Here is a 26178-nt window from a genome sequence, read left to right on the forward strand (position 1 = left end):
GCGGCGAGCGCGGCGATGGGGTGGAGGGATCGGCTGACCCGGGCGACGCCATTATATGCCTCCGAGCGGTTGGGTGGTTTGTGGTCGACGAAAGGCTTCGAGAAGTGGGACATGATCGGCATCAGTAGAGTGGGTGATCTCTGGACGAAAGAGGGATTTAAAACGTTTGATGCGCTGAAAGCTGAGTACCACTTGCACGATAGGGAGTACTTCCGATATGTACAGATTCGGCACGCGTTGCGTTCCGTATTCCCGGAGGTTGCGTCTATCCCGGTGTGTTCCCCATTGGAAGATAGAGTGCTTGACGGGTACGTGCCGGATAGCACTATCTCCTTGATCTACAAGAAGCTAATTAACGACCGATCGGGGCTGTTAACCGCCCTTCGGGATGCTTGGGTTGCTGATGGACTGGAGCTGGATGACGAGGATTGGGTGTCGGCGGTGGCCTCCCCGTAAAGAGGTGGCCATACCGGCCCGACTTCGCTTCGTCCAGCTTAAGATACTTCATAGAGTGTATGTCACGGGACCTGGCCTGATGCGTATGGGTTGTGCGGTGGATGGGATGTGTAAGCGTGGGTGTGGTATGGCGGGGGGGACTTTTCTCCATGTTCTGTGGGAGTGTCCGGAGGTGACTCGGTTCTGGCGTGGTGTGCATGCTGTGTTGCAGGCAGTCACGCATGTTGCGTTGCTCCCAGAGGCGAGGAGGTGTCTGTTGAATGTATGGGAACCAAATGATTATACGGTGGCGCAAATGTGGTGGGTGACACTGGGATATATGGTGGCCAAGCGTGACATTGCACGGTTGTGGGGCTCCCAGAGGCCACCCACGGTCTTGGCCTGGAAGGAAAATATGGACTGGTGCATGTTTCGAGAGAAGACTGTGTATGTGGCGAGAGGCAAGCCTGGGAAATGGAAAACGGTGTGGGGTCCCTGGAACTCCTATCGCGGAGGAATTTGCACCCCACCCCTCACGCGGGACCTGGATGATGCCTTGTCCCCTTAGTCTGCACATTCCCGCGATCCTGTTCTACTGTAATAATTTTGTCTCTGCCACCTGCCCTCCTTCCCCCCTCTTGGTACTGTCCTTCTATGGATCCCTCCCTGCTGTGATGAGCACCTTTTGCCACTTCGAATTTTGCTGCCTTGTGGGTTTGTTCGTTGTTTGTTTGTTCTTCATCACTTAAAATGAAACCGATATATGTGATGTTGCGACCTCTCAACGCCGCCAGTGACACTACTCTGCAACTTGGTTATTTATTGTTGTTGCTTGTATTAGTGTGGTTATGATTGTCATTTGTTGGCGGCCGGCCTGGAGGTTGTAGGCCCGTGTCTGTATATTTTTTGAAATTTGCAATAAAGGTTTAAAAAAAAAAAAAAAAAAAGCTCAATGGAATTAGAACCAAGGATTACACCCACAACTTCTAAAGGCCATCAGCCGCCACTGGTTAACAATACACAATGGCCAAATTTGACATCCAAACCGAAGTTGCTAAATCTTGTGATTTGGCTCCTGAAGTCATAGAATTTGGTGACCTTCACATACCATCAGAGTGTATGACTATTCTTAACAAGGCACATTCTCTCACTACATGGCATGCTATGCAGCAAAGTGGAAATGGTTTGTCCATTACTATAAATTCAATTATTTACCTCCATTTACACAAAGTCCTTCTCACATTGTAAAATAACTATTTTTCTCTAAAATAAGCAGTCGATCATTCACTTCCATTTGAGTACATTCGTCTGAAATAGCAGCCTACATAAAAAGTGGCAATCCATTACAGTATGGGAAATTTCTTTTATCAAAGCATTATTGGAAGGGTTGACAAAGGTTATTCTGCTAGCAGCGCCTTGTGTGCCCAATTAAAATCTTAATGCTGTTTTACGAAGAGTTAGCTTCACTTCAATCCTTAATTTGGAAAGTTGCATTTCGGTCTTTGTTTTATGTGGAGTTATCAAACCACCAGCGTTATCAGTAGATCAACCTTCCATTCAAGTTTACAAACACAAAATAGTATTTTGTACAACCTCAATTTCTCCATAGATAACATCCCCATTTCTCTTTAATCAAACAATTAAACGTACAATATTCCTTCAAAATCCTTCAACCAGGAGAAAAACAGCACTGCACTCTCTTGATGTCTAATGTGCACTCATGTTCTACATTGACAGAACCAAACCCTTACACAAAACCGTTGTTTCCTTTGCACTCGCACTAATGGGTAAAGTCATTTGAAAAGGGAATTTAGCCAGATCGATTATGTGATGCAGGTCAATTTTGTAATGAAAGCGCAAACAGAAAACTCATGAAAAATATACAGGCTCTTTCTGCAAGGAAAAAAGTGCCACTATCGCTTTCCATCGCTTTCCTAGTTACTGGTAAATATTTAAAAGCTAGAAAAATGTTCATCAGTGAACACATTCACAAAATGTTATTGTGTTGATATTCATAGAAGGAAAGAAGCCCAAATGAGCCAACCGGTTCTAAAAAACCTAATTTTTTCTACAAATAACTTTACTTTCCATCATTTCTATACTTGCTCAACCTTATCTAAATGGATCACTCATTTTATGTTGGAGCAAATCAAGGGGTGTTCAAGAAATATGGCTGGACTGGCCATACCAAGCATCGGACGTTTTCCCCTGTCGGCTGGAAGGGTGTGGGACGCTTTTATTGGATGGGGGGGTTGGGGGGGATGGCGGTTTGTAGTATTGCAGCAGTTTTAAAAGCACTGCAGTGTTCCTTGTATACACAACAGATCTCAGGCAACAATAAAGGTGGCAAGATAACTCTGGTGATTAATATATCTGCTGGAGAGAGATCAGAGTTTCTCTAGTGGCAGTTTTGACAAATCTAAGGTAGCGCAGAGGGTTAATATGCCTGCTGCAAAGTGTGTACTATGCAGATCACAGAACAGTATTTTTTTTGTATAGCTATGGGTTACTGCTTTTGTCACAGCAATCTTTTTGTTACTGTGCACTTCATAAATTACAACTGTAATCTAGAATAGAAAGTTATGTTTTATTCCCAGTCTTTCTTTATACTAATTTTGCTAAAAAGGTTTTGTTTGGGTAGAAAACAATTTTTATTAGTAAAGTCAGTCGTAACCACTGTGTTACATTAAGAATCTGAGTTTGTGCTTCCCCAGACCAAGGACTCTTAAAAAATGCAGGCCAGTATGGATGACGTGCATCCTACACCTTATAATGCCTTTGTTTGATGTAACATTTTCTATTCACTGATTTACACACTTATGATTCATTTTGTCTGTATGTATGTATGTGTGTGTGATATACAATGTTCTGACACCCTACACTGGTTTGAGAGGTGCTATAAACCGAATGAAATACATTTGGGAGAGGGACTATGGAGAGCTGAGAGGTACTGTTGGAGGATGTTAGTGAGGGAGTCATTGAGGAGCCCCAATAAAGATTGCTGTATTTTTGTGCACTGTAAAGACATCATTTACTATGCTTTAAGAATTAATACAATTGAACATATAACAAACAAGCATTGAACATGCAATAGGTCTCGCCTTTTATTAAGTTAAAGCCATTTGCTTTGCTATACAATACCATTGGCAAAGCAAATGGCTTTAACTTAATCAAAGGCGAGACCTATTGCATTTTCAATGCTTGTTTAGCCTTGAAAAAGCCCCAGCCTCACAAGGCACATATGAGGTGAAATTCGTGTTGGCTAACAAAATGAAAAGCTTCTAAGAAATATACCACTGGAAATAATAATCTGTAAAGATGATATTTCTGGAGAACTTTGCAAAATAAATACAAAAGTGTCAAAACATAGGAAAACAAATTCCTCTCCAGAAACATCAGTTAAAAGGAGTCTTTGCTCTGTCTAAAGCAAACAAAAAAAAGTAATTAGAAATACATGACTGTCACAGACTAAAAGATAAGGATAACAGGGCAACTGTTGCTTTGCGGTGTTCTGGACTCCTAAAAGGGGGACCTTTTAATAAATTGTTTTTTTAGTTTTATATATAGCGTGAACTCCACCCCAAGGTATCTGGTATCTGAGCACTCTACATGAGCTCCTTTTGACTTACAGACGGACACATTCATTTTTATTAGGCACAGAGAGATTAGGTGATTTGCCAAAAATCACAGGATGTTGAGTGTCCCTGAAGAGACACAAAACCAGTTCCCCCCACTTCGAGGTCGACCGCTCCAGCCATTAGGTCATATCCTCTATTTAACTGAGTACTGCTGAGTGTTTCCATCTTTCTTTGCACAACAAATCATTGTAAATGGGATCATTAACTCTCATGCCTTGTTTCTTGTTAATAGTCTAGATTTCATGAAATTGTGGGCAATTACCACTCTGGGAATCCAATGCTTTTGGTGGTTATTTTGCCAGTAGTGTATTCTGTATGTAGTAACTATACCTAAACTGCACTTCAGTTAGTGACAGCTGGTTGTGGATTTAACACTAATTAAAGCAGCTCCGCGCTGAACTAGTTTTCGTCCATAAATGCTACTACTTTTAGAAGGTGGTGTTTTCTACAAGAAAGAGTCGTTTGTAATGCTCTTTGCTACTAATTTTAATATTGCACTAATCCTGTAAACGATTGCCATTGCCCAAAAAAGGGAGGCCCCCTGGACTCCTGTTGGCGCGCTCGCGGGGACTCCACGGATTCGGGGAGCTCCTATCAGCGGGCTTGCGTAATCCTACTGGCCACCCCGTCTTGTTGTGAAGGAATCAGCAGCAGGATCTCTTTCACCAAGATTTGGAATAGTTTACCACACACACCCCTCCCCCTCAATTGACGTCTCGTCTTTGTCTCTTCACCCATCCCCCTTTACCCTCCCTTCTGGATTAAGCGTCTAAGTTCAAAGGCACGCTAGAGAGGAATCTTTATTTCTCCGGCGCAAGAAAAAGAAACAGAGAATACAAGGAAGCAACAACACACAAGTGGCCTGGTCAGTGTACGTCACTGTACTAATCTCGGCGCAGATGTAACCAGTGCTAAAGTAAATAATTTAAAGCCGATTTCACGGGATGAAGCTTTCTCTACAGCTGTGAAGCAGGCTCCTTTTATTAGGACCCTGGCAGCAGGGGAGCGCGCCGACTGGCGGCCTCTGGTTGATATTCTTTGTGAAGGGTGGTGCTGCCCGCGAGGGTCTCCGCGAGCTATTCTTGAAGGAGCAGGCATGAGCGGTGCGCGTGCTTTTCAGCAGCGCTTCTCCCTTCCCGCGTGCCTTGCTGTAGAAGTCTTTTCTCGACTGTGCTCCTCAGTGAGGCAATGCGTTTCCTCGTGTGTCGTGTCGCCAAACAGAGTGGCTCCATTTTCTAATTAACTCGCATGGGTTTTTTTATTTTTATAAATAACGACCCAGGCCTAGCAGGATGGGATTCTGAGTGCTTGTACAGTACAAGCGTAGATTTCATAAATTATGGCTTCGAGCTATACGTTGCTGTTGCCGTGCATATAAATACAAATCTAGCTTCCTGAACGCTGAACAGCTGTTCTAGGTACAATAAAGCTAGAGATATACTATACACAGTGTTGGTTTAACATGGCACTGTTGGCATAATTAGTACAATACACTTTGTGTAAATCTGATAGGGGTTGGATCACCAGTCGACTGGGCAACATTGTACAATATAACTGACCATGCTTAGTTTGTTGCACTTTCGAAGGACCAAGGTTGGCATTTGAGGAGTCCAAGGAAACAGAGTGTCACATGTGAAACTATTCAACAAATGAAACCACATGGTAGGAAATGCTCAACAACCTGAACGACAAACGCAGATGTAGTAACATTGGATCTTTGGAGAGAACTGTTAGAGAGTTAGAGGAGAAACAACCAATGCTCACGGGAAGCCTCGCGCCAGCTTCTGGGGTTGAGCGGTGGCTGCGTGCGCCGTGGCGGATTCCTCAGCACTGCCGCCGGGCCCTTCAGCCTGTCTGTGAAAGCGAAAGCACGCCGCCATGCACGCGTAGGGACACAAAAATGCGCACGCATGTGCACAAAGATGGCGTTGGGCTGTCCACACGTGCGTGCCTTTTTTTGTCCCTACGCATGCATGTTTAGCTTTGCCGATGGTGAGAGCAGCCATCTTTGTCCATTTGGACGCGTGTGCATTTAGCTTTGGCTTGAATCGATTACAAAAGGTTCTCTTCATGGCGAGAGCAGCGTATGCGCTGCTTTCGCCATGCGAGACCTAAAATGTGTTGTAGAATGCACCATTTTTTCCACATTTTCTTAGGGGATAACCCCCTCCCCTCCAAATCCATTTGTAATGGTCAGGCTCGCTCGCTATGCAGCCTATGGGGGCTAGTCTGATAACATTTGCCATGGGTGCTTTAGGTTCCCAGTTCCCTGTCAAGAATACATGATGCAAATGACAATGTGACTCAACTATGACCAAATATTTAAGCTTTTCATGTTGTGGCTTCACATGTATTAACCACCTCCCATGCAGTTAAAAAGTATAGATTTTGTTGGCTGCTTAACTAAAGAGTTTCATTTTTATACTATGCACAGACAAGCAGACACACCTACTCAGATGGGTAAAAATACAATAATCTAAGGTTGAGTCTGCGTGCTGATGCATTGTGAGTTTCGGTTTGTGAAACTGAAACTCAATCTTTGAAGTAAACAAGTTGTAATATTCAGAATTTGAAAGCGGATGTCGCAATAGTGAAAAGGATGTGTTCAACAGCACAGCAAGCTTGTTATAGGCAGTGGCGGCTGGCACCGATCGGGGGTATAAAAAGAAAAAAAGCACCTGATTGCCACGTTTCTCCTCTGTCATCCGTCCGTCATGTCACAAGGCCAGGACAAGAAGAAGGAAGCCTCAGGCTCCCCACAGCTAATAACGCTGCAATGCAGCATTGTGATTGGTCTGAGTGCCGTGGTTCTGCACTAAGACAGGCAGTGGGCATGTTCTCCACCCTGGCTGTGATGCAGCCCAGGTAGAGAACATGCAAAGTGTGCACGACTGTTTGGTTTGCCCGAGACTAAGTGTTCACTACCAACATTACAAGTTAAAGAGCTGGTCCAAAGTGCATTTGGTAATTTACCTGATAAATAGCAAGGTGCTTATATATAGACAGGATACCTTACTATATTTTGAGGCCAGTACACAGAAACATGCTTGCCCAAAAGATCTAAAAGAAACCCTGGTCTGGAATGTAGTAGACTCTGTGGCCTAGGCACAACAATTTACATTTTGTTTTTTTTTGACAATGAAGACTGGTCAACAGTAGCGAAGTGCCTTGTATAGCAAGCTTGCAGCTTCTTCCTGAAACCATTTTAGGATCCATGGAATGTACTTCAGAAGCCTCAAATACAAGTTATTCCATAAACAGTTCATGAAAAGATCAACACACTCAACGTCTGAACCTGATGAGTTCAGGAAAAAACCTCACAGTCCTGCTAATGATCTTGGCTAATATAGCCGAGTTTTATCATCCTGTAAGATCTGAAGAAGGCCTAGAAAATCTTGTCTGCGAGATAAACGGGGATGTGGGTTGTGATGGATTTGTAAATGTTGCAGCTGGCCTTCAAGATGGTATGGGCCGGCAAGGGGAGCCAATGGAGTTACATCAGGATCGGGGCGATATGATACTTTTTCTTCAGGTACTGATTATGGCATGCTAAAGTGTGTAGGATGCCAGTGCGAAGTCTTGGGGGGGGGGTGCATAGAACAGGGCATTACCACCATCAAGATGCAGGTGTATGAGGGCTTAGACAGCAACCCTGAAGTCACTTTTGGAAGAAACTGTTTCACTTTACTTAGGGGAGAGAAATGTGATACCACGCTGTCTTTGTTTTTCTGGCAATGTATTCCTTGAGGGAGAGGATGATGTCCAGGATAAATCCAAGTGAGTTGACATTCAGTTAAAGCTAGGGTTCAAAGCTGTAAAGGTTCATGTCATTAAGCCAGGTTTGTACGGTTTCTTTTTTGTTGATGTTGGCAAATAACTGGAATTGTTGATTGGGTGGAGCTTCAGGCAGGCGTTGGACATTCAGGTGTGGATGATGTGCTTGAAGTGTTTGAGGCGTTAGATGTCTGAAGCAGAGGTGACTTTCAAGAAGGCTTTGTCTACCAGCAGCATAACATCATTCAATTCCACTATTAACCACAAACTGTGCCTGAGAAAACACACAATGCTATTATGATGCTGGGCCCCCTACAAGCATACTGTTGCTTAATTCTTATTTTTATATCTACTTTAATGAACCAGCCGCTTTACTCACCTGTACCATTTTGAGTAGTTTAGGTATTTCAGTCACTGAGAGGGCCTAATGACAAAGATGAATACCCAGTCATATTCCAGCTCTACTCAGATGGCAATCGTTTTAAGATATGAGCGAACAGTAGGATTTTTAACTGCAAATATTTGAACTAATTTGTTGAAAAATCACTAGAGTGGATCCAGTTAATTGTTTAGGGCTTTACAAGAAACATCTTTGCACTATTGTAGAAAATTTTATAGGCGAACAAAGAAAGTAAAGATTTATTTCATACAGTGTTTTTGCAATTACCTATCAAGGCCTTTTAGTCCTTTTCTGTTGCTTATAAGTTCTCTAATACATTGGGGAGAATAGCCTATCAATTCGGTGTCCTTGATTTTAACTTTCCCTAGTTGGGATTAAAACTGGTGTAATTTATGCTTTTATTCAGAACAAACTATTGATTTAAATAATGCTTTTAATATGGTATTATTGCATCATGCAAGTGTCTCTGTGAAGATGATTAAGCAAGGGACTAAGAAGTAAGAATTAATGATTGGAAGAGGGTGCTTTCTCAACACCTGCCTGTAATTTAATAGCGAGCTAATCAGACCAGGCAATTAATTGAAGAGGTCACTGAGTTGATGCTCTCAATAGAGAAACCCAAGTTGAGTTTGTGGCCTGTGGAATGCATGGGACAGATGCCAATTGGTGGATGTTAAGTGATGAGTGGTTGGACCGTGGTGGCATTCGTCCCAGACATTCATAACCCTGAGCACGATAAGGGCCAAACAATTTATAATTAATTTGACTAAATATCTGCCAGCTGGTCTGCAAACCAGGTTTTTGAATCAGGAGGTCCCCATAGCATAGAAAAGTACAAGTATCTGCCTCCGGGTTTGAAGAATAAGGATTCACAACAATGAACAGATTATTTCACAGTGGCGTTTGACATATGTCAGGACATTGGCAAACTGATAACTTATGCTCACCTTCCAGACACAGTCCATTCATGTCCATTTATAGAGTCCTTTTGTGTCCCCATTACCTGCACTGTCTTGTAGCTATGTCTGAGTGAGATAGCATAGTTTATTATTTTGGGCAATAATTAAATCAAGTATTTCAAATGTGCTCCTTTCTTAAGATTGAATGTTTGGTAAATTATTACAGTTCATTGTGCTCTTACACAGCATAAACTTAATTCCTCCTTACATCAGTGATTTGGTGGCAAAATTATTTACACTAACAATATTGATAGTTGTACATTGAGCACATAATTCAAAATGCTCATAAATAAAAATTGGACATTACCAAACCTGCTAAACATTTTGTTAATCTCGGTCCCCGTATTATTCTTCCATAACAGGAATGTAATTTGAAACGCCTCTACTGCCTGAAATGTGGAAAAATTAGAATATATGCATGATGAGCTACTATTCACCTGGAACAGTGGTTGATGTGTGATGAAGATCTTGGTCACACCCGGTAGATTGCTGTTAGCACCACACATGAAACTGAAAGGTGTCTCATCCCCCATCCCATAATTATATGTATGTCCTCCAGTCTGGTTAGCTCCCTGCAATTTAACTCGTACTGTTACAAAGTTACTGATGTAAAATAACCCCTATCTAATATTATCAAAGCACAGGCAGACCAGACAATATCATTATTTTGACAATGCAGTAATTTGCATATCAAAAACATTCCTACAGATTTAGGAATTTAATTTCTTAGATTAATTGGTGATCTACTGCAGTTCTTTCACTAGCTTTTGAAAAGCCAATAGCCCTGGATCAGAGCTACAAAAAAGGCCAGCTACCCACCCAAAGCAAATCAAATCTTTTCCAGTCAGTCGACCAACATTATTCTTGAATCTTGCACTCAATTGAAATGTTGTGCTTCTAAGAGAAAATCTGTTTTAAAGAGCCATGGAGTAAATCTCTATGGTAGACTGAATACCACTAGCAGACAGATGGTTTTGCATATGTTTCCGCCTAATGTAACATAGCAGCTGAATAGGTGGCAACACTATGGAGTTTTCATGGTTGCAGAACATTTTGTTTCAATGGAGCATGGCTCTGTTGCCTTTGAACACATGCTGCTGTATCATTTACACAGTTTTGTGATGCTTGTATTGAATTTATTGGCAGTAGTGGATACATCACATAAACAGATGTATCAGCGATATTTGAATTGATCAGTGTTATACGCAGTTGTGTGGATTTTGTGATGAGCAAATTGTGAGGAGTGTGATGTCCGCAGCTTATTGCACCATATAATTTCTCTTTTGGTATTACCAGGGGTATAAACAGTGCTGGCTGGTGATCCCTAAAACTGATGGGGTGAAATACTTGCCACCGGTTCCCCTCGCTGTTTTCATAATTTTCCTTGCATTCCCTCAGACCCAAATGCACCCATACTCCCACTCAAAGCTTCTTTCACACAAACAAACCCACACACACTCACACTTTCACAATCACTGACCCCCAATAATAATAGCTAGTATCCAGGATTCAGATTTGAACTCCTGGTGTACATGTGTTGTGTTCTGCTCAAACAGTGCAGTAGGTGCAGTTGCACCAGCACCTCTGCATCCTGGTGCAACTGTACCTCCTGCACCATTAATGGTCCCTTGCTCACTTTGCCACTGGATTCAAGCTAGCCTGGCTGATGAGGGCTGTTAGCCCGAAACCGGTCCCAGGATGCTTGTTTCCGGTCCAGGGATAACATGGCTTGGCAGTTTGGGCTGGACTGTTCCCATGAGGCACATGGTCAAGACTGATTTGAATGTAGCTGTGTCTGAACTGGGGTGGCGAAGTGAGCTAAAGAACGATGATGGATTCTACCCAGATCCGTGACTGGGAGTGAGTGTCTGAATAGTTTCAGCGCTCCGTCCATCATCTCCTTGTGTTTGCACCATTAATAGAGGCACCCCTGACTCACTCTTACTCCCTTTCACAATTTCCCCCTACTCACTATGATTCATTCGCACTGCTTTATTCACTCCCTCCCTTTTCCTTATTCATACTCTCTCTTTCTTACTCATTGATTCTCATTTTTTTCACTCATTGACACTCTCAAACACATTAAACTAACATACATCTAACTCAATCTCATTCTTTCTCAATCACATCAGCACACACTTTCACTCACATATAAATAGAGAAACAACACTGACTTATTATTTTTTTTTAACTTACCTTTTTTTCTTTGCTGGCAACTCAGAAGCCCCATGGCACCGACAGAGCAGGAATCCAGCGCTGTAAGTTGGAACCAGTAAGCCATGATTCCTAACAAGAAGCCAGACAGAGCAGCAGGGCAGCAAGGCCAGGTTTGAAAAGGGAACTACTCACCTCAAGCCTCCTCCTATCTTCCTGATAGGTATGGAATGACCTCTCTATCAAACGCTTGGACAGTGCTAGGGGTCCAGTGCCTGCTGCTCTGTTTGGCTCCCCATTGGCCACCTGTGATACATTGTGTGCCTTGACAACTCCATTTCAGCAGATGCACTCTGCTGTCGGAGTCATTTGCAGTATGTCTGCTAAATAAAAAGGATTGTGCCTGTGTTAAGGGGTTGTAGTTGAACTAGGCCCCTCGAATGCGGTAGATGGATCATCACTCAGTTCCCTCCTCCAACTCCTGTCATCGGGAGCCTGGCGGGGAGGCAGAAAGGGCTGACCTGTGCATTGTAGAGTTCACGTAAACACAAAAGTCCTCTTTGCATGTACACTGCTAAATTAAAATGTTAAAAGTGTAATAAATTAATTTAGTAATGCGTTGGTGAGCTCACAGGTGTCATGGCTTCGCCAAGGAGTCCCTGAAGAGGAACCCCCCCTTAGTATAAAGATTTTGTGCTACAAATTAAAAGGCTGCCAATAACTTTTACCACCAAACACAAAACTCCGCACATAATATGGTCCATAGCCTTTATTATTCTTATAAAAATTTCCCTTGTACAAAGAAATTGAATGGACACTAAAATGAGCCTTTTCCGTTTTACAATGACGTGCTGGTCCGCTTAACAAGGGTCACATTAGTGGTTCAAGTAGCAAGTCACATGAACATGTTATTAGGACATATTTTTCAAGTTATTTACATGTGCATAAACTACATTCGTGAAAAACCCTTAAGGCGGTACTATCACCTTATTTCTTATCAAACTCTTCATGTTTATAGTTGAAGAACAAGAGGAAGCATTCATTGTGTAATGTTTGTAAACTTATATATGTTTTGGCTGCCTTCAAGTAGGATATTCCTCACTGTTCCCCAAAACGTCCCAAAACATCCATGTATTGTCTCGCTACTTATGCAACGTTTTCCAGGAGTTACGTCTCGTTTCCATCAATATGCGAATGAGTCACAGCTTTACTAAACTCTCCAGCTCCAGATCACACTATCTCTGTTTTGTCTCCTGGAAGAGAAGAAGTGAAAATAAAGTCCATCTCCAGCAGTAGTGAGATACGGATTCTGCATCTAATACACTCTATGGGCGAAAAGGACCATGGTTGATGCGGTTACCCTCATGACGATTAAACCTAGAACCCATTGTTTCATATGTGAGTTTATTGTACCTCATTGTGTGTCTCCTCAGTTACAGAAACATGGTGGTTTGATTAGCCCATGAACAGTGCATCAACTGCCACTAAGACCCACAGCATATAGAAAACATTCGCCTTCTATGACCTACAGCATATAGAAAACATTCGCCTTCTATGACCTACAGCATATAGAAAACATTCGCCTTCTATGACCTACAGCATATAGAAAACCTTTGCCCAGTGATGGGTGCTGTGTGCAACTGCAGTTTTTTTATCCATACTTACACACACTATTTTTGCTTACTCAGAATTAGTGGTAGAGGAAAGGGCTTTCGGAAGGACACCTTCGTTATCAAAAGACAATTAAATTCTAAGATTTTCCTACAAATTACTTACTTGCCAAAGGAAGCTCCAACTATCTTTAACCCCTTTTGCGCCCATGACGAGCTGGACTCGTCATGGGCCGCGGTTGCGCTGTGCCCATGACGAGTCCAGCTCGTCATGAACCCCGCCCGCTAATGCAATGGCCGGCACAGGGCGGGGAAAGGGCGTGGCACACAAGGGGTTAAAGTATGTTGTACTGTTTTATTTCTCAATGGGATTGTCCCCTTGTGTGAATTTGGCTGCATCCGTCGGTATATCTGTGTCATTGGATATTGTATTAATAAATGTGATACATATGTCAACAATAATACTTTGAAATGTTCCCAAGAGCCATATCTTTAGGTATTTTTTTATTCTGGCGAATAATTTCAGTTCTTCATCGTCAACTGTTTTTTTCTATATGTGCATATTACAGGAAATACTAACTCACCTCATTCTTTCACATACTTTGTCATCTCATTATGGTTCCCAGCTTTCACCTTTTAATTTTCTTTTCTCTTTTTATTTGGACATTGTTCTCATTGGTTATAGATTTTATGTACATCATTGAAATTTCAGTACCTTTTACAACTTCTGGTACCTATTTCACTCCTCTCTCGGCTTTCTAAAAAGTAGTATGTTTTCTTTTATTATGTTCTTTTTGGTCATCTGTTTTTTCAGAGTTTCCGGCTTGTGTCTTTATCTGGTGCTTGTCTGAACTTTTTTTATTATCATGGTTAGTCTCAGCGGCGTCACTAGGGTTGGTGTCACCCAGTGTGGAAACTCATGGTGACGAGCGGTCCGCACCCCCTAGTGACGCCACTGGGTATTATGCTTGTAGAAATGAAACATATAGTGTGCGACTTGAAGGACCATCCGGTGTATGGTGCCGAAATAGATCTCAAAATTCCAGCTGACCTCATCAAACAAAGCAACATCCTGAATGGTTGTTTTGATGATGATTACTGACGCAGGACTGGAAGAAGAGAATTCTTTTTTTCTCTACTCTGGATGACCACTTTGAGTATGAAATGGGCGAAAAACACCACGAGAGAGCAATAGGGGGCGCGCGTGCTGTGCACCACGGATCCGTGGCATATTTGAAGTCACACCTTATGACCGCATTCCCAGCTCATCTATAAGTTCCCAGCAGTTCGGATTTCAGTGCATACTAACGTGAAGGGGGGGGGACCACCATGTTGAACTGCTATTTCATTAAAAAAAAACTATAGCCCTACCTTATTTTCAGCCTGACAGACAGCAGAAACCTCTCCTTTTACACACGGTGTCACCCCATGTGATCGTGTCACCCGGTGAAGTCCGCACTCTCCTAGTGATGCCACTGGTTAGTTTTTATATTCTTAAGTGTTGCTTTTTCATTTTTTCTCACTTCTAATTTTTGTCTGTTAGTAGAAAAAGTATTTTTTTCGGCTTTATTTTCATTTTGGTGTTCTGTTCACTGATATCCAATTTGTCAATCACCTTCTCTGCAGCTTAGAAGCTCATTACCTCATACTTAGTCCTGCTGTGTGCTTTTCAGTGGGCATGCAGTATAACGTTTAAGGTTTAGAATGGTAGTGACTGGTTGTGACCTTACCATCCAATCTCAAGGTTCAAGTGGGTGTTTATCTGCGAAAATGACGGACCTCCATAAAAAATATATATATTTCCAGTATTAAAAGCAAATGATTTGGCACCTTCTACAAACATATGGGAACAGTTCTATAAATGTTTTTCAGTAGATCGATCTCTATCCGACCAGATATTGATTAAACCTTCAAAAAATACATAGGTACCGGAGTTACAACCAGTGATGGCATGAAGCATATATAGATGTATCACAAATTTTCCAAGTCATTAAATTATGACTAAACCATAATGATGCCATTGCAAGATACTTGTTATTATCCTTATCTAGAAACAAAAGCAGACTACTATACCCACTGTAATCCACCAGAAACACGTTCAGCAATGATCACCTAGTAAGCAATTACCTTTTCATAGAAGAAAAACCACGTTTCTACCATTGCATCTAGATGCAACATATTACACTGTCACATAAAGAGATACAAGAGAGACTAGCACAAACTATAGATTAAGGCAGGAAAGGTAAATTATCAGATTAACAGCCCAAATAGCCCCTATTCTAAGAATACTTTATATTAGTTGGAACAATCTTCAAAATGTTACTGAGAACAAATGTAGCATTGAAAGAACCAGACACTCCCACATTAAGGACAACAACTCATGGCGTTGCAAATTATAATGTTTTTAGGTTTTTTGTATCCCAGCAGTAGCATGAGAAATAAAAGAAAATCCACGAAGTATGGAGAGGGTGCAGTACCATACACTATTACTAGGTGTCCCTGTGGAATTGCGAAGGGACCTCTATTGGCCACATATGGTACTGCACCCTTAATGCAATTAAAAAGCGAAATATTGCAGGTGAGCATACGTTTTTATTTGTTTTAATTGGAAGTGAGAATTTTGTAAGTGTTTTAAATAAGCACCATTGTTGTGCTGTATTTTTAAAATGCAAGATAACAAAAATCTCGCTTCCAATAAAAAGAAATAGAAACGTATGCTCAGCTGCAATTTTTATAATTGCATTAAGGGTGCAGCACCTTATGTGGCTAATAGAGGTCTCTTTACAATACCACAGGGACACCTAGTAACAGCCTGTGGTACTGCACCCTTTCCTTGGTTTGTGCTTTTTGTTTTATTACTTATGCTACTTTTGTGATGTTGTTTGTGGGAAAAACATGCAAAAATCATTATTTAAAGAAAGACAGATAAAAGCGTGTTTGTAAGCAGGAGTTCTGCTGTGGATGTAATATTGTGATATGGGGGGCATTTTGCTCACCCATAGTGCACTGTAAGGCACCACCGACCATGCCACCACCAGAGATCACCACATAGTACAGGAAGGGGAGTTTGCAGTACAGTTGCCTCTGTGGGAAGCATTTGGTGCGAGGAGCCGGCTCAGAATCCGCATTCCTGGCATTTCATGTTGCCAGAGCTCAGCAGCCTATATGTTAATAGGAGCAGTGGCTGCTGCTGATTGAGCTCCTCCTGCGCCTTTACGGGGCTGCTCCTCTTCTGCTGTTTCTGTTCGGACTCAGAGAAGACAGCCCCGGGAGGCAGCAAACCGTGCAAGCAGTTACAGGAGCCCAGTGGCTATGCTGAGGGAGCGGCCCAACTGTGGAGAGAGCAGTCGGTCACTGGCAGCCGATTCAGGTACCTCTTACATCCCTCACCACCATTTTATTGTTTTAAAAACATGTGGGCCACCATTGTAAAAGATTAAGCATGGCATGTAATTAAAAAAGAATATGGCTTGCAACGGGAACGTGAGCTCCGCTTCTTGTAGGCTCTTAGAAACATGTGTACGAGCCACACAGCATGAAAGAAAGGCACACGTCCGCCATTGTAAAAGATTAAGAGCGGCATTCTAATAATAAACAAAAATATTAAAACATTGGCTTGCAATGGGAACGCAAGCTCCGCCACTTACAGGGTTTTAATAAAAAGATCTGGGAAAACGGCGCAGCACAAAAGGGAACGCAAGATTTGTGCTAGCATCGCATGATAGGAAAATGAAATTAAACGAATGAAAAACACGACAAGCGCATGCTAAGGAAGTGAAATGATAGAAAAAAAACACAACTTCAATTATAGGAACAACGTGTTTGGAAAGTGCGTAGCTGTCGTACCTGCAACACAAGGTACGACAACAAAGTGATTAACAAAAGAGTGCTCACTAGCAGTTAATGAAACGTACAGAGTAAGGACAAATGTAAGAGGGACTGTCCATATGGGAGGCTACAACAGGAGAGAAAGAGGTACTAAAGAGGGACTAACACACATAAACCAATGAAAAAGAAGCATTTCCAAAAGACACTCAAAGGAGCAAATAAAATACATGGGCGGAGCCTAAAGCCCATTTCTTCAATGCAGCATGTCTCAAAGCGCTGCCTAGGTGAGACCTAAATGAAACCACTGGGAGGCCAGGCCATAAGCTTCAAGAATGGATGTCCAGGGGGAGGAGCCTAGCGCTTGACCAAGATGGCCGCGTGAGCTTTGAGCTCCCGAGACCCTCGTGCCCTCCGTCGTCTATCCTGTATATAATCCTGTTTGTATGCATGGCATCGTGTAGATGACTTGTCAGGGAGGCGATCGATGCCACCCGAGGTCGCATCGCCCACCGGGAACCGGAGTTATGCATGGCGGAAGATTGAGGCCCATCTCCGAGGGATGCCAGGGGCTCGAGTTGGCAGGATGCCCGACCTCTAATTGAACAACAGCGGCCAGGCGAGGTGTGAACTGCCGGACGGAGGTCCCCATCCTTTCACTTTCACTTTCTCGCCCTTTGTCTGCCCAGCCCAGGGAGTGCTCGCGTCTGCTTTATTATCATTTGGACGCTCTGCATGCCACACTGGCGACCCATCGTAAGACGGAGTACTCCTGTTCTCTCTCGCTGAGAGAGGGCAGTCCTGTTTGACCCGACTTGCTCGAGCCCACCATGTCGGGCAAAGCAGAGGTGGATCGGCCGAAGCCCAAGGCCACCAGGCGGGGAGCCTACACTCAAGCCAATAACATGGACCGCTATGCCCAGCAGAAGGGGTCACCGGGTGCCCCGAGCCAGTCCCCGGATACACAGAAGGCTGCCTCACCCTTGACCCCGGAGCTCTCACTGCAGGATGTCATGGGTGCACTTGACGGGCTGCAGACTTCGATTGGGAGACAGTTTGATGCCCTGGCGCACAAAGTGGATACCATCTTGGTGGATGTTAATCTGATCCGCGCGGATTTGAGCAAAACAAATGAACGGGTCAAATCCCTGGACATCAAGACCACGGGCCTCGCCGATGATGTCTCGGACCTGCAGACCGAGGTCCGTAAGTTGCGGACCGAGCATGATCTCGCAGCCCGTCGGCTGGAGGACTTCGAGAGCCGGGCCAGGCGCAACAACGTGCGCGTTATAGGGGTCCCGGAGTCCTCGGACGAGATTTCAGTGGACCTGCTCGTGGAGGACTTGGTGCTCAATCATCTGCAGCCTAAGGGCCTAGGGAAGTTCTTCGCAGTTGAGCGGGCCCATAGAGTGCCTGGTGGGCGGCCCAAGGTGGGAGCCACACCGAGGCCGATCGTCGCCCGGCTCTTTCATTTTCGAGACCGGGACGCTATCCTGCAGGCCTCGAGGGCAACGGGCCCGGTCCCCTTCCAGAACGCGTCGGTGAATTTCTATCCTGACTTCACCCAGCAGGTACAGAGGCAGCGGCAGGGCTTCCTGGGGGTGAAGAGGAGGCTTCGGGAGAGGGATCTGAAATACGCCATGCTTTTCCCTGCCAGACTACGTGTGGTGTTTGAAGACCGAACATTCTTCTTTGAGTCGCCTGCCATGGCGGATGAATGGCTGGACGCTCTGACTCGACGACGCACGGAAGAGGACACTGCCGTAGACGGGGACAGTGGCCGGGATGAACAAGGTTGATGTATTCGGAACCGGACTGACTCGGACTGACTTTAGATAATGACTTGCAGTAAATACGGAGGTTGTGGGAGGACGAGGGGAGCTCTTTCCTCCCTTAGGGTACTTTTTGTAGATTTTGGGTTTGGTAGGGCGACAGGCACACTGCAAGTTGGGGGGGCTTTGTAAGCTGCAGCAGGGGTGCAGGGTGGGGGGGGTTTCCGGGATTTTGGGGTTGTTGTTGGGGGGTTTGTTTCAGCAAGGCATAGTGATTATTTCCAGGACTGTTCCATGGGGGCTCTTCGGGTGTGGGGTGGGCCTCTTTACGTTTGGGGATGGGGGGTAGGGGTCTAAGTGTTATAAGCTGGAATGTGAATGGCTTGGGGGATCGCATTAAGCGTGGGATTGTTTTGCAATTCTTGAAACGATCATTGCCGGATGTCGCCCTGCTGCAGGAGACGCATCTCATAGTTAATACGTGCTATGCCCTGAATAGGAAGGGTTATAAATTCATAGCTCATTCGGGATTCTCCTCTGGGTCCAGGGGTGTGGGCATCCTAGTCAGAGCCTCGCTACCATTTGAGGTGGACTCCACCATTGTTGATGATAGGGGGAGGTTTGTGGCGGTGGCGGGGCGGTGGGAAGGAAGAACTTTGGTTTTAGTTTCGGTTTATGTCCCGCCGGCCCTGCAGGCCTCCACGTTCACAGATCTGGGTAGGGCCCTGCTGGATCTCCCGGGGGGTATGCTTGTAGTGGGAGGTGATTTCAACGCTGTTGGCTCCGGCCTGTTGGATAGATACCCGCCCAGAGACACGGGGGGGGGGGCTCAGAAGTGGCTTCCAGACTTTCTAGATACGCTTGGCCTGATAGACTGCTGGAGGCTCCGGCACCCCACACAGAGCCAATACACTTTACACTCCGGGGCGCATGGTAGCCTTTCTAGGATTGACTACCTACTCACTCTGGCTGCGCATGCCTCATTGGTGTCTGAGGCCAGGCACATGGCGCGTGGTATATCTGACCATTCGCCGGTGTGGGTCAGGCTAGATCTGGGTCGAGAGGGAGGGGGAAGGGTGGCCCCTATCAACCCTTGGTATTTCCGAGATCCCAAGATGCGCAGCGCGCTGGTAAAGACGGTAGATAATTTTTTCAAGGACAATCAGGGATCCGTGGACTCTGCAGTGTCGCTGTGGGAAGCATTTAAGACCGTGCTGCGAGGGGAAGCCCTCTCCCTTGTAGTGGCTGCCAAGCGGCGGAGAGATGGCGAGGTTTTGCAGGTTGAGGAGGAGATCGCGGCTTTGGAGGGAGCGCTGGAGGAGGAGGTTACAGAGGCCTCACTGCATGAGCTGTGCTTGAAGCAATCCGAGTATAAGGACCTGGTGACGAATGCCGCTAAGACCCTCGGTAGGGAACAGCAGGGCCGTCTGTATGATGTTGGTGACAAGGCCGGGAAACTCCTGGCTTGGCTGGACAAAAAAGAACGGGTCAATAGAGTAGTGCCGGAGTTGACGGGAGAGGGGGGAGAGGTGATTGTGGAACCTGAGAGGATTGTGCAGTGTTTCTCGGACTATTTCCGTATGGTTTATGCCTCAGTGTCGGACAGGCCGCCCGAGGACTCGCGTGACCTCCTGCGTGATATTGCATTGCCCTGTCTCTCTGATATAGATAGGGACGACTTAGATGGGGACATAACGGTCGATGAGGTGGCGGGGGCTATCCGCGCGTTGAACTCGGGCAAGGCCTCGGGTCCGAACGGCTTGCCGATCGACCTGTACAAGCTATTTCCGGATAGGGTTGCCCCTCACCTGCGCGCCATGTTCGTGGAGGCGCGGGGGAGTGGGGCCCTCCCGTTGGATCAGCGACTGGCGACGATTGTGGTTATACACAAAGAGGGCAAACCCCGAGATAAGTGCGCCTCATATAGGCCTATCTCACTCCTTAACGCAGAGCCGAAAATTCTGGCTAAAATCCTGGCGGCCCGGTTGATTAGGGTACTCGGTGACTTGGTCCATCCGGATCAATCCGGATTCATCCCGCACCGTAACACAGCGTTAAATCTTCGGCGCCTTCATGGTGTAATCGCCAGGGCGGGCACGCTGCGTGAACCAGCTATTGTGGCGTCTCTCGATGCCACGATGGCCTTTAACACGGTGGAATGGGCATATTTGTGGGCCGTGTTGACCAAGTTCGGCTTTGGCCACGGTTTTGTGAGCTGGGTGAGGTTGCTGTATGAGGGCCCTCTTGCGAGTGTGGTGGTAAATGGCCGGGCGTCGACTCCGTTTCAGCTTGGGAGGGGTACTCGGCAGGGTTGTCCCCTGTCGCCATTGTTGTTCGCCCTCGCCCTTGAGCCGCTGGCTGCGTGGATACGCTGGCACCCGGATATACGGGGACTTAGATGGTCGCCTGAGCACGAGGACCGTATATCGCTCTATGCTGATGACATCCTGTTGTATCTTGCCTCACCCAAGAAATCACTTATAGTGGTCTGTGACGTACTCACATCTTTCGGTAGGAACTCGGGTCTCGTTATCAACTGGAGTAAATCGTATTTATATGCTCTTAGTGGCGAGGTTCCACCGATCCCTCGAATTTGTTCGATCCGGGTTGCTCAGCAGGGCTTCGTGTATCTGGGGATCTTTATCTCCATGGATTCTGCCGTGCGATATGAGAGGAACCTGCTCCCTCCCCTAGCGCGCCTGAGGCGGGACGTGGAGGGCTGGCGGAGGCTGCCGCTCTCCCTCGTTGGGCGTGCGGCCCTGTTCAAAATGATGTCTCTTCCCCGGTTCCTCTACGCACTGCAGAATACTTTGGATTGGGTACCGGCCAACTACTTTCGGGAGGTCGAAGGCCTCCAACGAGAGTTGCTGTGGGACGGGCGGCCGCGAATAGCTATTGCAAAGTTGACGCTCCCATGGTACGACGGGGGTATTGCGCTTCCAGACATCCGACGGTACTATTGGGCCACCCAGCTGAGTGCGATTAATCATGGGTTTTATGGCCCGGCCCTCAGCCCTGGGTATGCCATGGACAGGTGGTTGCTTCGTGGTGGTAACTATTACAGGGCGTTGTATTCGCGGTCCCTGGACTCGTCCCTCACGGGGCCCACTGGTGTGGCGGTGCATGTGTGGAAGATGGCAACTGACTCGCTGGGCTGGAAGGATAGGCTCACCCTCGCTACCCCGCTGTTTGAATCTGAGAGATTGGGTAGGCTTTGGCACACAAAAGGATTAGACAAATGGGACTTGATCGGCATCTCCAGGGTCGGAGATGTCCTGATTAAGGGGAGGGTGAAGTCCTTTGAAGAGTTGCAGAAGGAGTATGAGCTGGGGCCATCTGAGTTTTTCCGCTATATTCAGGTGCGTCACGCCCTCCGATCAGTCCTCCTAGAGGGTGAGAAGGTGCCTGAGTCCTCTCCTTTGGAGGACCGGGTCCTTGATGGTCATATGCCCGAAAGCACGATCTCGCTCATCTATAAGAAACTGATCAACGTCCGGGCGGATATGCTTTTGGGGTTGAGGGACCAGTGGTCTAGGGATGGCCTCGAGTTGGATGACGAGGATTGGCAGTCTGCTGTTTCCTCTCCTAAGGAGGTTGCGATCCCGTCGTGTCTGAGGCTGGTGCAGCTTAAAATACTGCATCGAGTGTACGTGACGGGGCCAAGGCTGGTTCACATGGGATTCTCGGAGGACGGCCTATGCAGGAGGGGATGTGGTATGGTGGGTACTTTCCTGCATATCATTTGGGAATGTGGTGTCATCATGGAATTCTGGCGGAGAGTCCATGCAGTGATGGGGGAGGTGACGGGCATTGCTATGCAGCCGGAAGCGCGGTGTTGTCTCCTGAATGTCTGGGGGCCCACTGATCATAATGCGGCGCAGACCCAATGGGTGACTCTGGGTAACATGGTCGCTAAGAGAGATATAGCGCGATTGTGGGGATCCGTGGGCCCCCCCACATTGACCGCGCGGAAAGAAAATATGGACTGGAGTATGCTAAGGGAGAAGACGGTATATTGCGCTAGAGGCCGCCCTCGGAAGTGGCACGCCATCTGGGGGCGGTGGAACCAATACAGGGGGGGAATTTGCCTTGCCCCTGATCTGGATCCCCCCGAGGAACAACTTTCCTCCTAACCCTCTTTCCAGCTCAGTATGGTTAATGGACTTCTTTGGCCTCTGCTGTCCCTTCTTCCTCTTTTCACGGTACTGTAAATGGTAGATGATTGGGGTTCTGCCTCCCCTGGGGGGCTATCACCATGGGCATTCAGTGTTCTTGCCTTGCTGGGGGTTGTTGTGTGTTTTGTGTTTATTTAAAAAATGGAATCTTTGCACTCCTCCTTCCATGTACTGTGGACGCATCTCTGTTCTTCTTTACCGAAGCTGCCGAACCTCCGGGTTGTCGGCTGAATAGCTGTGTCCAGACTTTTGAAAATAAAGGTTTAAAAAAAAAAAAAAAAAAAAAAAAAAAAGAATGGATGTCCAAAAATATGCTGAAACCGAAGCCTGAAAAAATTAATTAATGTTCTTATATAGATCTAATGACATTAAAAGGCGTGCCGATTGGTTGTTGGACCCACACTCAATTGGATTCTATCATTCACCAGCAAAAGAAATACAAGTGCTGACTATCTAAGTGGAAAGCTAGCTTCTCAACTGGCCACACTTTCTGCAGATAGACCAACATTTTACTCTCTAAAAAGGTTAAAGCCTTTTCTCCAACATTTGACTTTAGACTAGTTGCACTTGTAGTTTTCCATATTGATTATGGAAATTCAAGTCTGATTGGGGTGCCAAAATGCAACCTTGAGGCAGCCAATCTGGTCTCTGGTACAAAATAAATTGACCACTCCTGTACTAAGAGACCCACATTGGCTCCACACAGATTTTAAAACACAAAATCAGGGACAGGTCAGAAGGCCAGACATAGAAGTAGGCTAAAGGCCATAAATATCCACAATATTCATTGTGTACCCGTTCACTCCTAATGTCTTTTTCACGTTTGAAAAGTCTATATCCTCATGTTCCAGTGTATTTGCATTCCATTTTGTATTTTTTAAAGGCAAAACATAGACTGGTAAAAACATTCTGGCAAAAGAAAAAGTTTGCTTTTTAACACAGTTCTTGTGTAAGACGCTGCGTAAAAAAGCAACCTTTGTCATATTAATTTCAATTTGTCAGAATGTATTTTGCTCAAGAAAATACAAATTGAATGCAAGCACACTGGAATACAAGGACATAGTTAATTAGTAAAATATAGGCCCTTTGGAACCTAGAGCATGAATTTGAATTCTGCTTTGCAGGGTTACTCGACCTTTGTTCCAAAAACCGGGACATGTATTTAAAATTCAGAAAAATAATTGGGACGCTGGGACAGTCCTCTTAAAACCAGGACTGTCCAGGGAATCTGATCACCTTAGGGTAAAGTTAAAAACTGCCTGTATTATTTGCAAAGCACAGTAAGCACTCCATGAAAAACCACAAGAATACCTGCGCAGCTCAATGAAAAGGTCTGGTGGTCAGAGAAGAAAAGACTTTCTGATTAGAAACCAAAAATCCCTACATCAATGAGCTACTAACTAGTCTTTCTCTGCGCTACACCATCCCCTTGAACTCACTGCCAAAAGACATCATGTGTACGAAGAACTCAAAAGGCATCTGCCTCAGCTCCATTTGCATGCTCAATAAAACAATTTATAAAGCATTCTTCCATCCTTAAATTTTGATAAACAGGGGACTCTCCTAATGTCCGAAACCAGTAAATGAGGTATGTTGTCAAGTGGTTGGTGTTCTTAGAGTCTTCATCATTCCGCTAACTGGACCAGTTATAAATCAGTCTAGGATCTGTATGGCACCAACCTTACTGGTGATGTGTAGTGGACAAAGTCTAGACCTCAGAGGTCAATGGGCTGGTCCCTCTCCACCTCAACTCCACATGAGTCGTACCGCGAGCTCTCTGCTCATTTTGATGCGCATTGTTACTCGCACATAAATAACAATATAACTGGGCACATAGTACCAAGTTGGATGGTTCTGAAACATATTATGAAGCTGCTGTTATACTGAAATAAATTCCCTTTTGTAAACTTTCAGAGAACCTATTCCTTTGTAAACTACTTACATGCAGTAACATTTGTGAAAATGTTCTTATGAAAACTGTGTGCATGCTCGAATGTACAGCGGTCCGAGATCCTTTCGGGTCTTGCTGGTGATATAAAACTGCTAACATACATGTATACGAAATGAGCACTTAAAGATCCGCACGTATATGCATGCTCTTGCCCTGCAATGGGGACCATCTGTTTGATGACCAAAGTATGTGATTGTTCTAAGCTTTACATTGCTGCAGGGCAAAGTACATAGCATGCCCCCTCGCTCATTATCTCTTTCTTTAATTTTGAAAGAATGAAGCCCTCAATGATCACCAAGCTGTTTACTGAAATGCAGGGGTGTATCTGTATTTAGCCCGTGCAACACAATAGTTTTGCACGGTGGTCCTGCTCTGCACATTTTTCTTACCGGCTCCTAATCACTAAATATTGGGACAACTTACGTAGTTTGTGGTGATGCAAGAAACATGGAGCCATCCTATTTTGTACCATTTCTGCTGCTTTGGTAACGGAGAAAAGAGCGGACAGGCATTGGGCCAATCCACATTTTATAAAGTCTAAAGCAAAAATATAGCAAATGGACTGTCCACTAAGTTTGCGAAATCAGAAAGAGCATAAACTGATTTCACATTTCAAAAGCGAAGGTCTGAGTCAGTTCCTTATTAATGCAACCACTAAAATATAGTGCAAAATTACTTGGTTCCATTTTCCCTGCTGGAAAATATTCCGTATTTTACTCCAGGATGAATTTGGAAATAACTTTGTTTGCTCCATTCTCTGTCATGCAAGCAATATGAATGGGGCAGGACGCCATTTGGCACCTTTTTTACCCACTTAGTTCAAGTTTCATTCTTTATACAACCTGAACGTGTTTGCTCCATTCTGTATTAAGCAAACATGCTTCAGAATGGACGGAATTCATTTATGTGCATAAATGCCAATTTAGCATATTAGGGTTCCTAAATAGAAGTGGGCAAATTTTTTAATTATTCTCATGTAGTTTGGCGAATTTGGAAAAATTTCCGAATTTGGCCGGGGCTGGCATAATCAAACATAGATGGGAAATATGGCTACATGGTATTGTGCTTCCCCATTGGGAAGACCATGGTGGCTGCTTGGCACGTCACATCCTCTTCCCTACCCTACCCTTTTCCTCTGCTTCTCCCACCCCTGTCTAGCAGCAGGTAAGTTAGTGCTGCACTGCAGCTTTTTAATGTATCTTAACACTGCTAGTTCTGCAGCTTTTGAAGCTGATTGGGTTAAGAAAAACTGAAATGCTTACTCATCAAATTGGCAACCTGACTACCTGTACTCCTCATGCAAATTTAGCACAAATCACTATCCCATCATCGATTCCTGCACAATAAATATCTCTAAGCCTGAGTTGGCTGAAATCTAGTGGCCCTGTTGCTTTCTCCATTGTACTGCACACTAGCCACAGTTGGGAATTAACTCTTTTTATACCTGAATGCTTTCAAAGTTGATTTAAGTACTGTACTGTAGTT

General features: G+C 45.0%; 1 protein-coding gene and 1 long non-coding RNA gene across 3 annotated transcripts in view; one reads left to right on the plus strand and one right to left on the minus strand.

Annotated features, from left to right (window-relative positions):
* Positions 1-26178, plus strand: part of CTTNBP2 (cortactin binding protein 2) — a 636925-nt gene that overhangs the window by 245109 nt on the left and 365638 nt on the right. The gene's annotated exons all lie outside the window — the stretch shown is intronic.
* LOC146855376 (uncharacterized) overlaps positions 12520-26178 on the minus strand; it is a 65687-nt gene continuing 52028 nt past the window's right edge. The window contains exon 3 of the long non-coding RNA XR_014981314.1: positions 12520-12613. This is a non-coding gene — a long non-coding RNA (uncharacterized LOC146855376). The remainder of the gene's footprint in view (positions 12614-26178) is intronic.

The sequence above is a fragment of the Triturus cristatus genome, chromosome 4_1, assembly GCF_964204655.1.
Source record: "Triturus cristatus chromosome 4_1, aTriCri1.1, whole genome shotgun sequence".
Lineage (NCBI taxonomy): Eukaryota > Metazoa > Chordata > Amphibia > Caudata > Salamandridae > Triturus > Triturus cristatus.